General features: G+C 32.0%; 1 protein-coding gene and 1 long non-coding RNA gene across 4 annotated transcripts in view; one reads left to right on the top strand and one right to left on the bottom strand.

Annotated features, from left to right (window-relative positions):
- LOC123267636 overlaps positions 1-19,155 on the top strand; it is a 302,887-nt gene that overhangs the window by 11,691 nt on the left and 272,041 nt on the right. For all 3 annotated transcript variants that reach the window (XM_044732362.1, XM_044732361.1, XM_044732365.1), the window contains exon 2: positions 12,862-12,919. The gene's annotated coding sequence lies outside the window, so the exon portion shown is untranslated. The remainder of the gene's footprint in view (positions 1-12,861; positions 12,920-19,155) is intronic.
- Positions 1-19,155, bottom strand: part of LOC123267676 — a 51,547-nt gene that overhangs the window by 8,271 nt on the left and 24,121 nt on the right. The window lies entirely within an intron of this gene.

The following is a 19,155-nucleotide window of genomic DNA, read 5'->3' as shown; positions in this document are numbered from 1 at the left end:
ACCTATCCATGTCGATGGATAATGCCCACAGGGTTTGCTTTCAAATGTTTTATATTTATTCATGTCTGTTTACAATATTTCATTTGCAAAGGGAAAATATAGTAAAATATAGCCGGAACTTTGGATATTCTGGATATTATGAGCCTCAAGCATGCATTTTGTGATAGATAGTTCAAAGAAAGCCGTGAATTTATGGAAAATCTGTGGTTTTAATTAAATTCTTTGTCCGTTCAAAAAGTCTAATTCTGGGTACAATATTAAAAATTCGAAATAAACATCTAGACTCTTCAAGTTCTACAAAAAACTACTGATATAGTTTTTAGGTAGATTTCTTTAGAAATCTATCTATTGTAGCCGGTTTCATGTCGTGAATTTTAAGAAAATTTTGTCATAATATGTTTCATTTCATCCAGTAATGTCGAAAAATGGCATTGGTTCAAAAGTTCATCTATAAATATGTGTTATAACGCGCCATGTCAGCAGAATTGCGCTCACAGTTTTCAACCGATCTTTATGAAATTTTGTGGGCTCATTCTGTGGATCAATACCAAGATCAAATTTGAATATGAGCAAAATCGGCCGGTTAGTTTACGAGTTGTGGGTGTTTGAAAATTTTTTTCCTTTTCAAAAAATTTTGAATTTTGTATATTTTGTGAAAATAATTTTCCAGATGTAAAAGATCGATAAAATCTATCAAATTTATCTTAAACTTCATTTAATTACCTTCAATTTAAACTATAATTTGTCTAGTTTTGATGATTTTTTTAATTAATTCCTTGAATTTAAAAATTTTCAAAAATTTTTTAATGAACATATTTCAGCCTTTTTCCTTCAAATAATTTTTAAGCCGTAAAAAATAGCTTAAATCTATCAAGTTTATTTTAAAATTCACATAATTATCTTCAATTTGAGCTATTATTCGTCGCCTTTTGATACTTTTTTCAATTTATTTTGTAGTAGGGAAAATTAAAAAAAAATACTTTTTAACATTATCGTCAAATAACTTTTATATATTACAATGCTTATTTTTTAAATAGTGTTTTTGACAATATTCAAACAAGAAATCTAGCTATATTTTTGATCTCTGAGTCAGAATTTTGATTTTTATAATACTCACAGCCTAGTAAAATAATTTGATTTTTTATTTGGGAACTTAGAACCAAAATTCTGGCTTAGAGATCAAAAATACAAAAAAAAAAAAAAAAAAAAAAACTTACGAGTACTATTTTATAGGAAATTTTAAGCTCTAAAAAAAATACTGAGATATTTTTTTCGTATCTGGGATATTTTAGCCAAAATTTGGAAATTTGTGATGTTCACTGCCTGATAAAAAAAATCTTGAATTATTAAATGGAAACTTGGAACTGAAATATAAAAGTTTAATCACGCAAAACTTGAATTCTGTTCCATTAATTGATTGCGACAATGGTGGGATCTGTAAGAAGAAGCTAACTGAGTGTAATTAATTAAAAAGGAGCGCGTTTAATAAACGGAAGATAAATATTTGTATTTATATATCCAATAAGCACCTCGGCATTGTTAGTGGTACAACTAAGCAGGGTGTCAGACACGTATAAGTAGTAGCGGTCGGTAACTGCCAAGCGCGGCAGGCAACAGACAGCTGGACAGACAGCTTGCCTGCTGGAGAAACGACAGTTTAGTCACTAGCGCAGGCATTAATGTTGCTGTTTCTGCGACAAATTTCCACGGCACCATGCTAATAATTTATCAGGCCAAACTTTTTAATTCGGCAACCAGCAACCAGGTGCATTTATACCCAAACCAGATACAAACCGCCCCAACGGACACCTTACCTCTATCTTCGGTTTACGTTGGGGACCGAAGTTTAATCCCGGCTCGAAAAACTCTACCGAATTTAACGCAAAACTCGTTAATATTGCTGATGTTTTTGGGTTGTTGTGGTTATTATCCGCGGTTGTGTAAAAAGGTAATTTTTACACGGAAAAAAGTAAACTGTAATATTCACTCGGATTCCGGTTAATTTTTATAGTTTCAAACAGTAAAGCGGACATCGGGGTGGCAAAAATATAAATATTACAGAACTTAATGTGATATCCCCTGTAGATGGATAACTAGGGATAAGGTTCTTATTTCTAGAAGTGATGACTAGTCGAATCTAAAATGATTGTAAGTTTATTTAGAACAATGTCTTACAAGAAAAATGGCATGTCTGTCAAATGCTCGTATAGAACTAACTTTCACACACAGGTCAACTGACCCTCAGCACTCATCCCCTTTTCCCACTCCTCGTACTTACTCTGACATCTCTCAAAAATCATACCTACGTACCTTAGTACATACTCTCGTTCTCATTCTTTCTCTCTTGCACTCATACACTCCAGATATCGTATCTTACAGCTAGACTTAAATACTACCTGATGGCCTACGTTTTTGGCGTATACTCTTTTTATTTTTGATATTACATTAATGTAGAAAGTATAAAAGCCACAATTTATAATTTAATATCCAAAATAAGTGATTAGTAGCTGTCACTATAGTAAATAACGACTCTTTCATCTTAAAAAATTACAGTTTCAAACAGTAAAAATTGCCATTTCAATATATAGTCCATATTATGAGGAGAAGGGGAGCTCAGATGAAAGAGAAGGGGGTCTCACTCTGGGAGAATTTAACATTTGAAACAGTAAAAATTATACTTTTAAAATATACATTTTACTAGTCCAAGCAAGTCAAAAATTACAGTTTGATTTTTAGCGTTGCGTTTAAAATTTATCATTTTACTTTGTAAATTATTGACGTTGCTTGTATTAGAAATTTACTAACTTTATTTTATACTTTTTACATATCATAAAATCATTTTTTAGGTACGAAATGATAAATATCAAAGTCTGAATACTTAATTATTATACTTTAACATTTTAGACATTTACATAGCGAATATTATTGTTTGAAATAGTATTTTCTTCCATGTTAAGAGTAAATTGTAACGTTTAAATGGTAAATATTATAAAGTGAATAGTAAAATCACGATTTTACTGTTTGAAATGGTAATTTTTAGCAGTTGATCATTACTTATTATAAATCGACTCTTATTTATTACAGTTTACTTTTTTCCGTGTAATGTTACATCGCGAAGAAGCTTTTAGAGATACAAAAAAAAGTTCTAACAAAATTTGTAGGAAATCATCTCTACAAAAAAGGTTTCTTACGATTTTTCCGTATCTCTGCACACGCATAAAACGATTTTGTTCGAATAACAAAAGACGGGATAACTAAAAAATTTGTTCTGGTGATAAATGAGTGTAGTTACAGTAACAAATCTATTAGTTGCATTAACAAGATGTTTCAAGCTGTACTAACAAACCAATTTGCTAATTTACAAAATCAATTTGTTGTCCTAACGAAATCATTTTGTTACTGTCACAAAATCACTTTGTTGCTGTTACAAAATGATTTTGTTGCAATAACAAAACTAATTTGTTGCTAAAATATTTTCCAAATCAGCTATAGCTCATTATAGCATATTTTTAAATTATGTATTCTTTTTATTACTTTAACAAATCGTCTTTGTTACTTCAACAAATTCTCTTTGTTATTTTAATAGAATAATTTTGCTGTTTCAACAAAAAAATTTGCTATACACGGAGAAAATTTTATAGTAGAGTTTATATTATCTAGTTATGTTAAAATTTATTAACTGAATTCGATAGTAGTAAATATTATTTAAATAGTTAAATAAACGATCTGAATTGTCGTATTTACCATCCTGATGGTAACTACTACTATTATGGTAATCAGTAATAATAACTGTTATTATTTTAATTAGTTACTACTATTATTAAAATCGTAATTCCTAATATAACCTGATGGTTGCAGTTACCATCAGTAATAATAATAACTACTATTTAAGCTAGTAAAAAATATTTAAAAAATTAAGAATCTGCGTTACCGTAGATGCATTTCTGAATAAACTAAAAGCAGCTGTAGTGCAGTGTAGTGTACAAAAAATCGGGATTAAATTCGGATTGAAATTATATTTATAAATTTTTATTTGTCTAAAACAAGTTTCAACGCCAAATTTTTCAAAAAGAATTTGAAATTTCCAAAAAAATCAAAATTTTCAATAAAATTCAAATTAAACTTTCAAAAAAAAAATCAAATTTTCAAAAAAAAATTTTGAAAGGAATTTAAAATATTTTAATATTTCAAAGAAAAAAATGTACATTAGCTAAAATATGGATGTAAATAAACGATTTAATTAAATAAATTTATATTATTTTTTCTTTCAGAATTTTTACAATCTGAGATGGTTACAGTTACCATCTTTGATTGTAACAGTTGTAATTTATAATAATTACAATTATTATTTTCAATAGTAATCGTTACCATTATTAATAGTAACTATTACAATCGTCAATGATACCATCTATTATTTTGTTACTAATTTATTTTATTACCATTTTAGATAGTAGGAGTTACTATTTTTGTATAGTCGGTAATATTAGTTTATTACACACCTGTGGCAAGAAAATGAGAAATGTCTCAGAACACATATATGTTGCCCGAGGCGAAGCCGAGGTCGACATATATGTGATCTGAGATATTTATTATTTTCCTGCCATAGGTTTGTATACTATTTTTCTGTCCGACAGAGGCGGAAAGCGGCAATTTCGTTTAGCGCAGCGGGCCGAAAGTTGCCACTTTCCGCCTGGAGGGCAGAAAAATTAATTTTTCTCCGTGTACTAACTAAAGTATTTTGTCGAATCAACTTAAAGATTTTGCTATAGTAATGAAACTGTTTTGTTGTTGTAACACATCAATATCTTGTTATAACCTAAATTTTGTTATTTTAACTTATAATTTGTTATCTCTATCTTAACAAATTTATTTGTTACCACAACATATCTTAGATTATCTTAACAAAATTTTTTTCTGCGTACACTAATAGAAGGATTTAGTTCTATTTGATAAAATTTAGTAACAGATACTAAATGATTTAGTAACAAACTCTTCATTACAAAATATTTAGTAATAGGTACTAAATCATTTATTAAAGCTCATTTACTTCCATCAAATAAATATTTAGTAGTATTTAACAAATCATTTATTGATACTTAATAAATTGTTCTTTAGTATCAAAGAAATTAATTTTTTAACTAATTTTACTAATTTAACTAATTTAGCGTGTAACCTAACTTTTTAACTTAAAATAATTAAAATAAATAATTTTAAGTAAAAATATAAGGTATTGTAAGGAAAACAATTAAAAATTAAACAAGTTTTTAAAATATCAATAATACTCAGAAAAAAAGGTTCATTTGAACCAAGAAAATATTTTTTTTCCTAATTATTTTCTTGAGCGAAAAAAAATTTTTTTTTGACACAAGAAATTTCACTTATTCCAACAACTTTAATTCTCTTGCTTTAAGTAATATGTATCTTGATCCAAGAAAATTTATCTAAGTCAAGAAAATCTTGTTGTTTTGAGACAATTCAGCCTCTTGCTCCAAAAAATTTAGTTCTTGATAGAGTAAATTTTCTTGTCTTGAGAAAATTTCTCTTGCTACAAAAAAATAAATATAAAGATAGAAGTAAATTTTCATTGATATTTTTATTGATTAACATGTCAAATGGGAAAATCAAATTATGTTGAATCATTTTTTTGTCATTCAATATGTATAATTCCACGCTAAAATAATATAAAATGGGTATCAAATATTCAAGAGAAAAATTTTCTCAAGGTGAGAAAATTTTTTTCTCCGTTGAAGTAGGTGGTGCTGCTTCTCTAAAGTATCTAAAAATCTTGATCAAATATAAAAATTTATCGTATCAAGTATTTATAACAATTTGAATGAAGAAAAAATTATTTCCACCAAGAATAAAATTTCAAGAAAAATTTTTATTTCGATCAACACAACTTCGGTCTTCCTTCAGACACCCGAAAATTTTCTTGAGCCAAGAATATTGTTCTCCAGTCAAAAAATTTTTCTGTCTGTGTACCAAATATTTAGTAATAGGTACTAAATCATTTCGACGGTCTAATTAGCAATTTGTCTAACTTCTTATTTTTTTAAAGGGTAATTTTTTTACATTTTGATGTAGTAATAATCCAATTATAAATTATTTGAATGATTCAAACCTAAGTATTATATCTCTATTAGATATTAATAATATTAAATGGTTTTTTAAAGTAATAATAAATTTTGAACTAATAGTTTTTTTTTGTACAAATAAAAGATTTTCTAAAATGAAGTTAGACAATTTGCTAATTAGAACGTCGATTTATAAAAGCTTATTTAGTTCTACCAAATAAATATTTAGTATAATTTAACAAATTACTTATTGATACTTAATAAATTGTTCATTAATATCAAAGAAATTAATTTTTTAACTAATTTCAGCGTGTAACCTAATTTTTTAACTTAAAATAAATTAAAATAAATAATTTTAAGTAAAAGTATAATGTATTATAAAGAAAAAAATTTCATTAAATTATATTTTTTTGTTTGAGACATTTATAGAATTTAAAATTAAGCAAGTTTTTAACATATCAATAATAGACAAATTGAAAAATGTAAACTAAACTCCACTGAGAAAAGACATAAATAGAAGTCATTTATTGGGAGTATGTGTGTTTTCAAAGGTTTGATAAATCTCCTAAAATCGAGCTGAATAAACTAATCTAAGTCAGTGAATAGGTTATGTATTACATAAACATTGGAATTGAAGCATGGCCATCTATCGACAATACTTACCAAATAAATATTTAGTACCTGTTACTAAATATTATTTGGTGGAAATAAATATTTATTTCCATGTAATAAGGCTTTGTTCATATAAAGAAATTATTTATTAAATTGTAACAAATAATATTTATGGGCACAAAATATTTGTTTCTCTCAAATAAATGAATAAAAATTTTGTTACTAAATTAGTTTAGTACTCGGTACTAAATCCTTCTATCATTGTGATATTTTCCCTCGAATTCAACCTCGAACATTCATAATAACGCATTATAATTTTAATTATCATTAATCGACATTGCGACGAAGCTGGAGAACCGCTTCGAATTTTTTTTCAATTGAATATCAAAAACAAACTCTATTAAATTAATCCGAAAGTTTTCTCAGACTAAATATTTTATAAACTCCGCGTTAGCAATCTCCCCACGTCCGAAAGTTCCAGCATCTGGGTTTTAAATGGGAGTTTGATTCACCTCTCCAGATTTTTCTGCATCCATACCTGCTTTTATTTACGTAGGCACTATTTTTTGCATTACTCGAATTGGTTGTTGGCATGCAGCGAAAACACCGGTTTTAGCAAGAGATAGAAGGTTAGAAACTTATTTATCGTGTTTGTAATTTCTAGACTGCTTTAAAGATTTTCATGTTAATTTATCCTCATCTTAGTGCTATAGAAATGGCAAGAGCGAAACGGAAAACAATTTAAATTCTCGTAAAAAATAGGGACATTACCATTTATTTTGTTAATAGTAGATCAATGATTTTCAGGACTCTAAAATCTTAAATTATAATCCATAAAAAACAACTCTTAACTCTAAATCCAAAATTCAAATACTGGGTTATTATTCAGAGCCTGAGATAATTTACGTGTGTCGGTTAAAGTTGTTGATGTCTTCCTCTCCCAACTGGAGGGTGACAGAAAAAAAGAGGCGAACACTGGAAGAATTTCGATGAGCTATCACAATGAAAAAAAGTATTTTTTTTCCTAGTAAAAGAAGTGGTATTTTTCTGGGAAAAATACTAAAGTTTAGTTCTCTACAGCAATACCTATTTTTACTCTACTAAAACTTTGCTTTCACTCTCACCAAAATACCTTAATTAAAATAAAGGAATCTTAACATGACGACAATTGATACATTCTTTATTTTATTTTTTTATCAATTAACTTAAAACAATTCCAGATATCAATTGATAAATATTAACCAACGCTTTGATAACTGTGTAGAGACACATTTTGTTTAATGTTTAACAATTGGTAAACAAAAAACTGCACAGTAAAAAAATTTTCGTCATTGTGTAAAGTGTAAAAATGTTTGTGTAGAATTTAACATTTTAGTGTGTAGAATTTAACATTTTAGTATGTTGATTCAACACAATAGAGTGTTGATTCAACACAAATTGTGTAAAAAAAATCATCAACACAAATTTTTGTGTTAAATTTAACGAAAAATTTTTTACTGTGTGCTCTTTAGATAACAATCACTAACAAAAGTTAAAAATGAGGAAAATTATGTCTTGATTATTACTTTTGGTGTAGTATTAATAACATGGAGTATTTTTCGTGGGTATAAAATTTGGTATTTCTGTTAATATTATTCCAGTTTTCTTACAATAAGAATACATATTTTTTCTGTAAAAATTGTCGCTCAATACCTTGTATTCTCGAAGAGAAAATACTATTTGCTTAGTGCATAAAAAAAATGGTTTTCATGGTTTATGCTGTATATTTTTGAATATTTATCAAGGGACAAACACGATAACTTTTGAAAAAATAAATTTTTTAACTCAATTTATTCTTTAATCTCTTCATCTACCTCAAAGAAAGTTGTGTATTGACAATTATAGCTTAATATTGTTTTTTTTCAGTTATAATTAAATTTTTTCGGCTTGCTGTTGGAGAAATTTTGGGCTTAAAATTGGTATTTCTGTGCAGATTATTCCAGTTTCCTTATGATAAAAATACTGGCTCAACAATACTTTGTATTGATTTATAAATTTTTTTTCAAGCGGTTTTTGACCAGTTTTAACTTCAAACAATAGTTATCGTTACTTTCGTTACAGTTCATGGTAATTATTTATTTTAAAAAAGTTTTTCCAGCAAATAATGTTGGAGAAATATTTTAGGTATTAAAGTTAGTATTTATATAAGGATTATATTAGTTTCCTTGTAGTAACAATATGCATTTTTTCTGTAAAAATACTTTTAATACTTTGTATTCTGGGAAGAAAACCTTCTTTTTCTTTTCAGTGTGTTAATAGTAAGCACGTCCTATATTTAGTGATTTCTATAAATTCTACCAAGAACCGAATCGACACAAAGTGATGGATAATTACCCAGTGAGATTAATGGCTTGTTAGATTCTTCCGCATACTCTAAAAAACGAGTTCTCGGTTGAACGTAAGCTAAAATTGAAAAATGAGATGAAAAATGGCGTCGAAAAACCTTGTGCCAATTTGTCGGTATAGGCCGGTTCGAATTTCCCGGAACGTCAAGAGTAGTTGCGATTTCGGGGCATCATACGGAAGGAGTCCAAGATGAAGAAGATTTATAAAAAGAAGAACAAGAATAAGAATAATAGGAGCAAGATGATGATGATGATGATGATGATGATGAAGAATAAGAAGGAGGGAATTGTCACGATTTACACGACGAGCAAGAGGCAAGGAAAAGCGTCTATTATTCACGGGTTGTCGAGTGAGCGAGTGAGCAAGCGAACGGACACGTAATTGTGAATATTTTTGCCACATCTGCGCTGTCGCTCAAGACGATGGCTTACGTCCAATTGTTCCCTGTCGTTTTCGCTTACCATTCTGTATAACCCGAGACATATCAAATTTATTCAATTCCCGCTAAAAACAAATAATTATTCCCGAGAATTATGTAAGCTCAGAAAAAGGCTCGCTAGATGCCGCCTGAAAAAAGTAACAAATGTCGCGTAAGGGAGAAAGCTAGAGAAAAAGTTTCGGGAGAAAAATGAAGTTGAAAAACCGTGATAAACCCAGACGGTGTATTGTCTTGAGTGGTCAGTCTTTTTTTATTGCTTTTTTACGGACAAAACTATTACCGATTCTTTATCCGACAATATTCTTATCGCTCTTAACAGACAACATTGCGTTTGAATGTACTCTTGAGAAAAATATTGTTGTTTTTAACTTTTTACCGGGTTCAAGTGGCAGCTGGATGGACGGAGAAAAATATTTCTACTTCCAACTTCAAGTACTGTATAAAACAATGACATTCCACCGCACTCCGAAGCCGAAGGTAAATTTTTCACAATTAAAAGCATAAAATGAAACAACGAATATCTATTTTTATCAACAAGGTTTTGGGTTAATTATTATAGAGAACTTGCATTCATTTAATATCACTAAAAATTTTTGTTTAAATGATAAAAAAATTCCTCACTGAAAAATTGTGAAATTTTTTTACTTCCTTAATTTTTCCGCTAAGTATATAACAAATACTTTGAAAAGAAAAAACTTTTTTTTAGCGCAAATGTTCTCAACATTAACCTAAACTGATTACCAAACAGCCTTGGTGATGATTTATAAAAAATTAAAGAATATCACCCATCGTGAAAAGTTTGTCTCATAAAAATAAGACAGGCTGAAGATTAGAAATGAGATTTACGCAAACGAAATACGTTCGAAAAGGTCACAGAGCTCGCGGCACTCGAACATTTTCTCTACTCAAGACGGAAAAGTTTTAACGATAAATCCCTAGTCACCGAGTACCCCTTGACTTAGCTCCGTAGTTTTTCCTCGGACTCGAGCTCGGCAAAGCAAAAAGAGTAAGGAGTAAAAAAAACCCGAGGAATATAAGAACTAAGGATTCGAGCCAGACGAAAACTAAGGGAAGAAAGAGAACAAGGCCGAATGGCGAAATTGGCTCTTGAAAATTTCTGAATTCGAGGTGGAAAAGTAAAATTTCAACAAGGATCCAATATTATGTTGTTTTGTTCGGGAAAAATGTTTGGGAAGACAACAACAATTATAACAAGGGAGTATTTGCAGAGCGGCGGAGTGGATAAAACAAGATAGGCGATGGGTGATGGGTGGCGTGTATGAGTTTGAAATGTTAGTTGATAGTCAGGCGGTAGTTAGCCGGAAGCAGGTGTACTTGGTATAAGCTCGACGTCTCTGGTGTATCCGTGGGAGTCAGCTATTTACTGTACATACACCGTGGGCGATGGGGATGCTGGGATCGAGGTGCTGGATAAAGTAGGTAGGTCGGGCAGGTCAGACCGTGGATACAGCTAACGGAGACAAACTGTGTGTTTGCCCCTTCATTACCCCCGAGTAAATACCGACCGGTTTTAATTACAACCCCGTGGCCCCGTCTTACTCGTCCGCCTCCCGGCGACGCACACCTCCGAGTAACAGTCTAGTAGTCTGTCCATGTCTCTGCTCCTTGTTATTTACTTGTACGATTCTGTCCCGATCTAACTTTCTTGCTAGCTTTCCACCCGCTTCTCAAGTAGACGGCTATCTCCTGGGACCTCACGAATTTGATAGCTTGCAAAAAATTTCCTCTGATTAAGATGTGATCTATGATTGCAGAAATAATTTGGTGGAATATAGCTACTGGGTTGGGCTTGAGAAACTACTGACTTTTACAACTACCCAATTCCTAGAGATCATATTGTAGTTTTAGTTGTGATTTTATTGGAGAAAGGCTAAAACTACCAGAGCTTTATGAATGAGTCTATTATAATGATAGAAGTAGTTTTATTGTAGTTGCAAAACTACCTCGTTAAAAAACTAAAAATTAGAAAGTGCATGTTGAAGATGTAGTTTCACAAACTACCGTTGCGTCTACAAATGGATACATTAAAGCTACACGACTAATTGTAGCTTAGGTTACAGAATTAGAACCTATGAAGCAACTACTCGCTACAACTACACTAATGACGATAATTGGAAGACTACTTTTGTAGAAGCAATGTAGATTGTAGTTGCTTTAGCAGTCCTATTGTAGTTTGGAGACTGATTCTACTGCGGTAAGGTTAAAACTACCGGAATTTGTAATATTGATAAAAATAGTTCTATTGTAGGTGCACAACTACTATTTCGCAACGGTAGTTCTATAAACAACTTTTATTGCAACTACAAACCAGAAAGTAGGGCATTAATCCTATTTATGCTATAGAATTAAACAGTCGACCTGATTCTATTGTAGTTACAAGGATAAAAGAATTGTAAACTAATAGGTAGCGTCAAAACTGAAACTAATTAGCACCAAGTGTTCTAATTTAGCGGCAGCTACAAAAGTTATCAAAACTACCTCTGTGGTATCTGGAGGATTAATTTAGAAGCAACTCTAGTAATCGTAGTTACAAGATTGCATCACTGAAAGCTACAGGATTAATTTGATAGTTTGAACGCAATAGGAACATCCGGAATATTTATCTTCGAAATATAAATAAAAACCGTAGCACATAAATTTAGATAATTATGTGTTCTGTATTTGCTCGAGTCCAGTTTCGCTGAATTGACATTCACTGTGAAATTCCGCCAAGCCAGCGTATAATATAAATACGACGTCTATATGAATTGGATGAGACGAAAGTGGAGGAGTGAGGGAGGAATAGCAATCGAGAAACGGGTGAAACGACGCGCAGTGTGCTACCACCGTCACTTGAATTGCTTGAAGCGCTTTGTAGCAAAATTGGGAACGCACTTTGTTCCTCTTCCACCCTCTTCCACCTACCTCAACCCTCTTTTCCTCCTCTTTCTCTTCTCTGGTTCCTTTCTATGAGCAGCCTCAATACACGAGCTTTCGCTAGTACTATCATCGAGATACGACGAAAACACGAATTCCCGCAGGCGTACTATGACATTTCGAAAATCCACTATTTTTATGGCACAGACCATTCGATTTGCTTTCGCTACTAAGCCCCTTCCGTTTTCTCTTGCTCTTTCTTTTGTATTATATTCGTCAACGCAATATTTATCGGTTAAAAAACGAAACGGAATTTTATTGATTTATTTTTATAGCTCTCTTTTTCCATCTTTATTTATTGTCAAACCGTATTGCTTGTGCTTTACGGATTTGTATTAAAATTCGTATAAATATACATCAACACGCTCGTAATCCAGACGTATTGCTTGCTTTACACCTAAATTTCTGTTGCAGGCATCTGTCGACTGTTCAGATACAGATCCTAATGCACCGTCACACCTTCAGCCACTTTGTAAGTTTACTTTTTTAATTTATTTTATTCTTTCGACAGTTTTCATGGTAGGAAACGAGATTTTGGAAAAAACAGGAAAACATTTTTTTACGTTTTCTTGAAATAACTGTTAAAGTTATGAACCAATCAACATAAAACCATCTAGTCAACATAAAAACCAGTCAACATAAAACCATCTATACAATTTCATAAATTTAAAATCTGCATGGAATGCCGTCAAGAAGATCAAGATTGAACGATGCGTTAAAAAAATATTGCAGTTTATAAATATTCTGCAATGCGCTCTCTGAAACAATTTGAAGAATTTTGAGCTAAATAACGATCTAATTATTAAATTTTCAAGCGTTGTAGCTCCTAAAATAATAAAAGAATTGCAGGACCAACCATTGTAGGAATTTTTGACTCTTTTTAAGCGACACAATATTTCAAAATTGGGAACTAATAATCAAAAGCAAGAGTCAAATTTCATAGATATATTTTTTTGAACCAAGTAGTTTTTTTGAGTGTACCTCTGGTAGTTAATTAACAAATAAAGAGTTGAGACAGTTATTTAATTAAACGTGAAGCAGATACATTTTATTCCCTGAGCCAGGGGTGCTTGTGAGGTATAAAATTCCATAATAAGATTAGCGGATGCTATGAATAAATTTAACGCCACCGAGATTACCATCTCTGTAATAATAATATGTGTGAATCGAAGGCTCTTTTCTCTATTTTTAAAAAAGCTGAAGCACAAGGCGGGTATCACATATAAATAAGTATTTTAGCGTTCCGTTGTACTCTTTCAAATTCCCGTTGCCAACAAATGTTGTTTAAACAAAAAAAAAAAAAAAAAAAAAAATCGGTACACAGGTTTTCTCGAGTACAAAAGTTTTAGTGTGTCCCTAGAGTGTAATCTAGTCTCTCTGGGTACTTGATTTTATGTATCTGCACGATATGCATCAGAGAAATTTGTATTTAACCAGATTATCGCAATGGATTTCTCATGCAGATGTTGTAACTTTACCCCTTACCAACTACCAGGAAAATATGGCACAGACCGGAGTATTACCAGCAACATCTACAGTGCTAGTGAAGAAAAACCGAGTATTTCAATATTCAAACCACGGTGCCTCGCCTCAGGCAAAACAATTTGAAGGAAGGAGACCAGAAAGAGACGCCGAAGGTCTTTCTGCTGGTACAATTCGCGGGTTCTCGGCTCCCTCTTGCCGCAACAATCCACCAAGGATAGATATAATATAACCTACTGGAATACACAACACACCCATCACCACCAGGGGGATCAACTTCCTGGCAAATACTCTCCAGCCCTCCCAGCCATACGTTAAACGTGTATATCATCATTTATGCTCAACATTCAACGGTTTTACAAAGCTGGAGCTTAATGTGAGTGTTGTGTCTACGGCTGGCCTAAATCACTAACAGTGATAGCACCAGGTCCAAAACTCTCGACCTTTTTATTTTAGAACCCACTAAGCAGCTAACGACTGAGTTAAGTCTAGACGCTAACGAGAAATCTCTGAAGCACAAGACGGATATAGTGCGTTGAAGACAGGTGAATGTGATTTAGTGAATTTAAATTCCGGGCAGTTGAATAATCGCCGAGCAACGCGCTTAAATAATTCACCGACGACAGGTGCTTGAAATTAACATCAACGATACTTTTTAATTATCTGGTTTATAATAATTACCCATTGTCATTGGTTTTCTTCTCTTCTTTCTAGTCTTATTCTCAGAGCACTAAACAGTCGATGTATTTTCAGTAACCCGGTCAATAGAGGCCAGTTTGTTTGAGAGTCAACAGAATCGGCGAACAGTTTTCGACAGAGTGTCCCTTGTAGCCAATCATTCGAGGATCCTCCCATTCGGTGTTTAATCGTCTCAGCAACTTTGAATCCTCCGTTTAAAAACTATTTTTGACCAAAAGTTCAACTTTTATGACCATTTATAGTTTTTTCAGCAAATAGTTCCAAGAAAATCCGATGAGTGGCGCATGGTTGCATACTTGTCTCACTGTAGAGATTAAAAAGTGAAAAAAAGGTGCTTTCAAGAATTTTTCGAAGAATAATGGCAGTTTGCATCATTAATAAGAGTTTGATTAGGTCGACACTTAGCAAAGAAGAACCGGGATTGAAGGCATCTGTCTGATGAAGAGTAAGGGTTGAGAGAAACTGGAGGATTTCCACCCAGATGTTGCCGCTCTGCTCTTCCATTTGGTCGGGGGTACTTTGCATATTTAATTGCGGCAACCCCAGTGTTTTATCCTTGCTCTTCTTTCAAATGTCCGCTACTTATTCACCACTTTTTGCCCCAACGCTGTAATATATAATTTATCTGCCATTTTGTGGCCGATCATAAATACTAAATGAATTCAAAAATTGAATCATCGATTATTGTTGCGGTTGGTCACCGAATCTTGGATTTAGGGTCAAGAGAATAGTGAGAATTCGCTCGGTAAGCAGGTTCTCCTTTGAGTAACTGATGGGCCACTGGCTGTCCGTCATTCTGCACATCCACCAGATAAAGGAAGATAAAAAAGGGTTTGTTCCGCTTACGTCAGCGAATCTACTGCTCGGAATTTCCCTGGCGAATACGTCGCTCGGCAATATCCAATCGATTTCCCGTTTTACAAGGGAAAATAATGCCGCAAAGACAGCTAACTCATTTTTCATCCTAAACTGGATTATTTTGCATTTCTCGGTTCAGAGCATTAATTTAACCCCTTCTATACTTGGGTTTGCAGAATTATTCTAAATACCAAGCCAATAAGTTTCTAAAGTTCCTTCGATCAAGTAAGTATCACGTTGCTGCAATGGCGGGTTCTTTTCCTTTTAAACCTCTTTTACATTGGAATGAACTTACCAGTTCGTTGTTTTTTTATTTTCGTACTTGCTCTATTGGATAGCATTCTACTCAACTCGGGATTTTACATTTTCTTTAAAAGTTATCTCTTGGCACTCTCGCTTTGTCCGAGGAGCTTCACGACTCAAGGGAAATTTCGAGAAAACGAAAACATTATTTACTGGAAAAACTTTTTTAAAATAAATAACTACCATGAACTGTAACGATAACTATTGTTTGGAGTTAAACTGGTCAAAAACCGCTTGAAAAAAAATTTATAAATCAATACAAAGTATTGTTGAGCCAGTATTTTTATTATAAGGAAACTGGAATAATTTGCACAGAAATACCAACTTTAAGCCCAAAATTATTCCTACAGTCAGCCGAAAAAAATTAATTATAATTAAACAAAACAATATTAAACTATCATTTTCAATACGCAACTTTCTTTAAAGTAGATGGAGATTAAAAAATTTCTCTTCGAGAATACAAGGTATTGAGCGACAATTTTTACAGAAAAAATATGTATTCTTATTGTAAGAAAACTGGAATAATATTAATAGAAATAGCAAATTTTATACCCACGAAAAATACTCCATGCTATTAATACTACACCAAAAGTAATAGTCAAGACATAATTTTCCTCATTTTTACCTCTTGTTAGTAATTGTTATCTAAAGAGCAGTCTTCTGTATACAAATTGTTAAACGTTAAACGAAATGTGTTTCTGCACAGTTATCAAAGTGTTGGTTAATATTTATCAATTAATATCTGGAATTGTTTGAAGTTGATTGATAAAAAAATAAAATTGAGGGTGATTGTTCGAAGATATATTTGTGTCAACTGTCGTGAAGTTAACTTTCCTCTATTTCAATTTAGGTATTTTGGTAAGAGTGAATGCAAGTTTTGGTAGAGTAAAAATAGATATTGCTGCGGGAATCAAACTTTGCTATTTTTCGTACCATAATACCAGCTTTTTTACTGGAGAAGAAATACTTTTTATTGAGTGTATAATTTAGTGAAGTAAAAATGGTTACCAGTAAATTTAGTAACCATTTCAGGTGGACATCTACCATGATACACTTGATATGTACTTGACGAGAAAACGGGGTCAAGTTGATATTATCCTCGGATGGACACTAGCGGCCAGTGGGAGTTTGCCGTTAGCGTAGCCCGCGTGTTCGACAGACGTAATTTATGGTCGATACATTTTCATTGGTTATATGCGTTCGCTATACAACTGCCCAGTATATAGCATAAACCAAGAGTACACCAGATCCCGAACTCGGTTTTTCCATCCCCACATCTACCGGCTCACACACACACACACACACTCACACACAAGCTACAGGGTTGCCCCAACCCCCAGTGAATATCGAGCAAAAGCGCGCGATAACGAAAGAGAGATGTCCAGAACTAGGGTCGGGATCGTGTCCGGAATTTCCATGACCCCATCGAATACATGCTCCCAACTCTTTCTCCCCCTTTGTCGACGGATGGAACTCGGACACTGTTAAATCCGAACGAGATATTTATTACTATTATCCGTGGTTTATGCTTGATAAAAATATACACACTATCGATTTTGCCACCCTTTATTTCCGGCTCCGACGGCGACGATCCTCTCAAGTTACTCTTACGATTGGTGCTGTGTTCAAGGGTACATGACTTATAATTCACAGCTTTGTCAGAAGACAAAGTGAAAGCCTGTGGTTGTAAAGCTGCAAACATGTTGTTTGAATATTGGGTAGATAAGTGTAACAACACTAATCCTGTTGCAGTTGAAAATAAATGTTTAGTCAAAAAATAATCCTATTGAAGCTTCAGACTTGGACCTACAAAAAGAATACCTACTACCAGTGGAACTTCAAGAACAGCCTTATAGTGTTAAGACTCGTTTTTTTGCTACTTCAAAACTAGTCTGATCAAAAACATCAGATCCGAAGACACGATAGTGTCTCGCGCCAAGTACACGTCCAACATATGACGTGAGACAACGTGTCTCTATTCTCTAATTATATGTCAACATAACCTCCTTACATATTTAGCTCTATATTTTTTTATTATTGCTAAGACACTAACACTTTACACCATTGTTAATAAGTTTCTTTTTACCAATTATACATATATTACAAAAAATTATTGGGTCTTAACAATTATTAAACATATCGCGAGTTTGAAAATTTTTGCTTGCGCCTGTTTTCGATTCTACGAGAGATTTTACAAATTTAGGGCGAATTTTCTTATTTCAAAGTTGGCACTACTTAACCTTGTTATTCTACCATCTTAAGTAGCTAGTATACTAAATACTGAACTTAGCGCCCATAAGTAGTTGGTCTTTAGTTTAGAATTTCAATATACGACAGTAGGTGGAGCCACAAAACCATTACCACTGTATTTTAGAAGTCACATTGTTCAGTCACGCGCGTCATTTAAAGTAAAAATATTGTCATAATTTCGTTTGTAATTAAATTATTCATGAATAATGAATTAGCTGAACATGAATAGAAGAAGTACATTTGATTATGTCACTTAATATATTCTTAACAAAAAAAAGAGATATCCCATAAAAAACAGTTTCACTGTATACCGTCGCGCCAAGTACACGTTCAACTATTGTTACAAACCTTGATAATTCAATTTTTACAAAAAACTATCAAATCGAATAAAAAAAACCAAGTACAAAAAATTTTGTAGATAAAAAAAAAACGCTAAAGACATTAAATGTTAAGGAAAAAAATTTAATGTACTTGGTGTGCATTATAATTTATACCACTCGTATCAATTTGCATAACATGTCTTTTGCGTTTTTTTTATCTACAAAAATTTTTTGTATAAGTTTTTTTTTATTCGATTTAAAATTTTTTTGTAAAAATTGAATTATCAAGGTTTGTAACAATAGTTGAACGTATACTTGGCGCGATGGTTTATAGTGAAACTGTTTTTTGTGGGATCTGGTCCTATCAAGCTTGAGAAACTTAGTTTCATTGAAGTTTTTGAACCTAGTCTTGTTCGAAAAGTATCAGAATTTTTTTGGATCTTCAAGAACAGCCTTATTGTAGCGTTAAGACTAGTTCTATTGCAACTACATAAACTCATCAAATCTACCTTTCAAAGCTTTGGAATTTAGTTCTGTTGAAACTTCAGTATTTAGTCCTATAAGAGCTACATATTTAATCTTATTGAAGCTTCAAGACTAACCATTAGATAATACCTCATAACTAGGACTATCAAAACCATCAGATATATTCCTATCAAGCTTTAGGATACTGAACTATTGAATTTTTTAAATTTAGTCTACAAAATTTTTTAAGTTCTGTGACTACAAAACTAGTCTTATTAAATCCATCAAATTTTGTTCTATTGAAGCTTTAGGATTTGGAATTATTGAAATG

This window comes from Cotesia glomerata, linkage group LG6, assembly GCF_020080835.1.
Source record: "Cotesia glomerata isolate CgM1 linkage group LG6, MPM_Cglom_v2.3, whole genome shotgun sequence".
Classification (NCBI taxonomy): Eukaryota; Metazoa; Arthropoda; class Insecta; order Hymenoptera; family Braconidae; genus Cotesia; species Cotesia glomerata.
The sequence above is the reverse complement of the archived record's forward strand: the minus strand, read 5'-3'. Positions and strand labels throughout refer to the sequence as shown.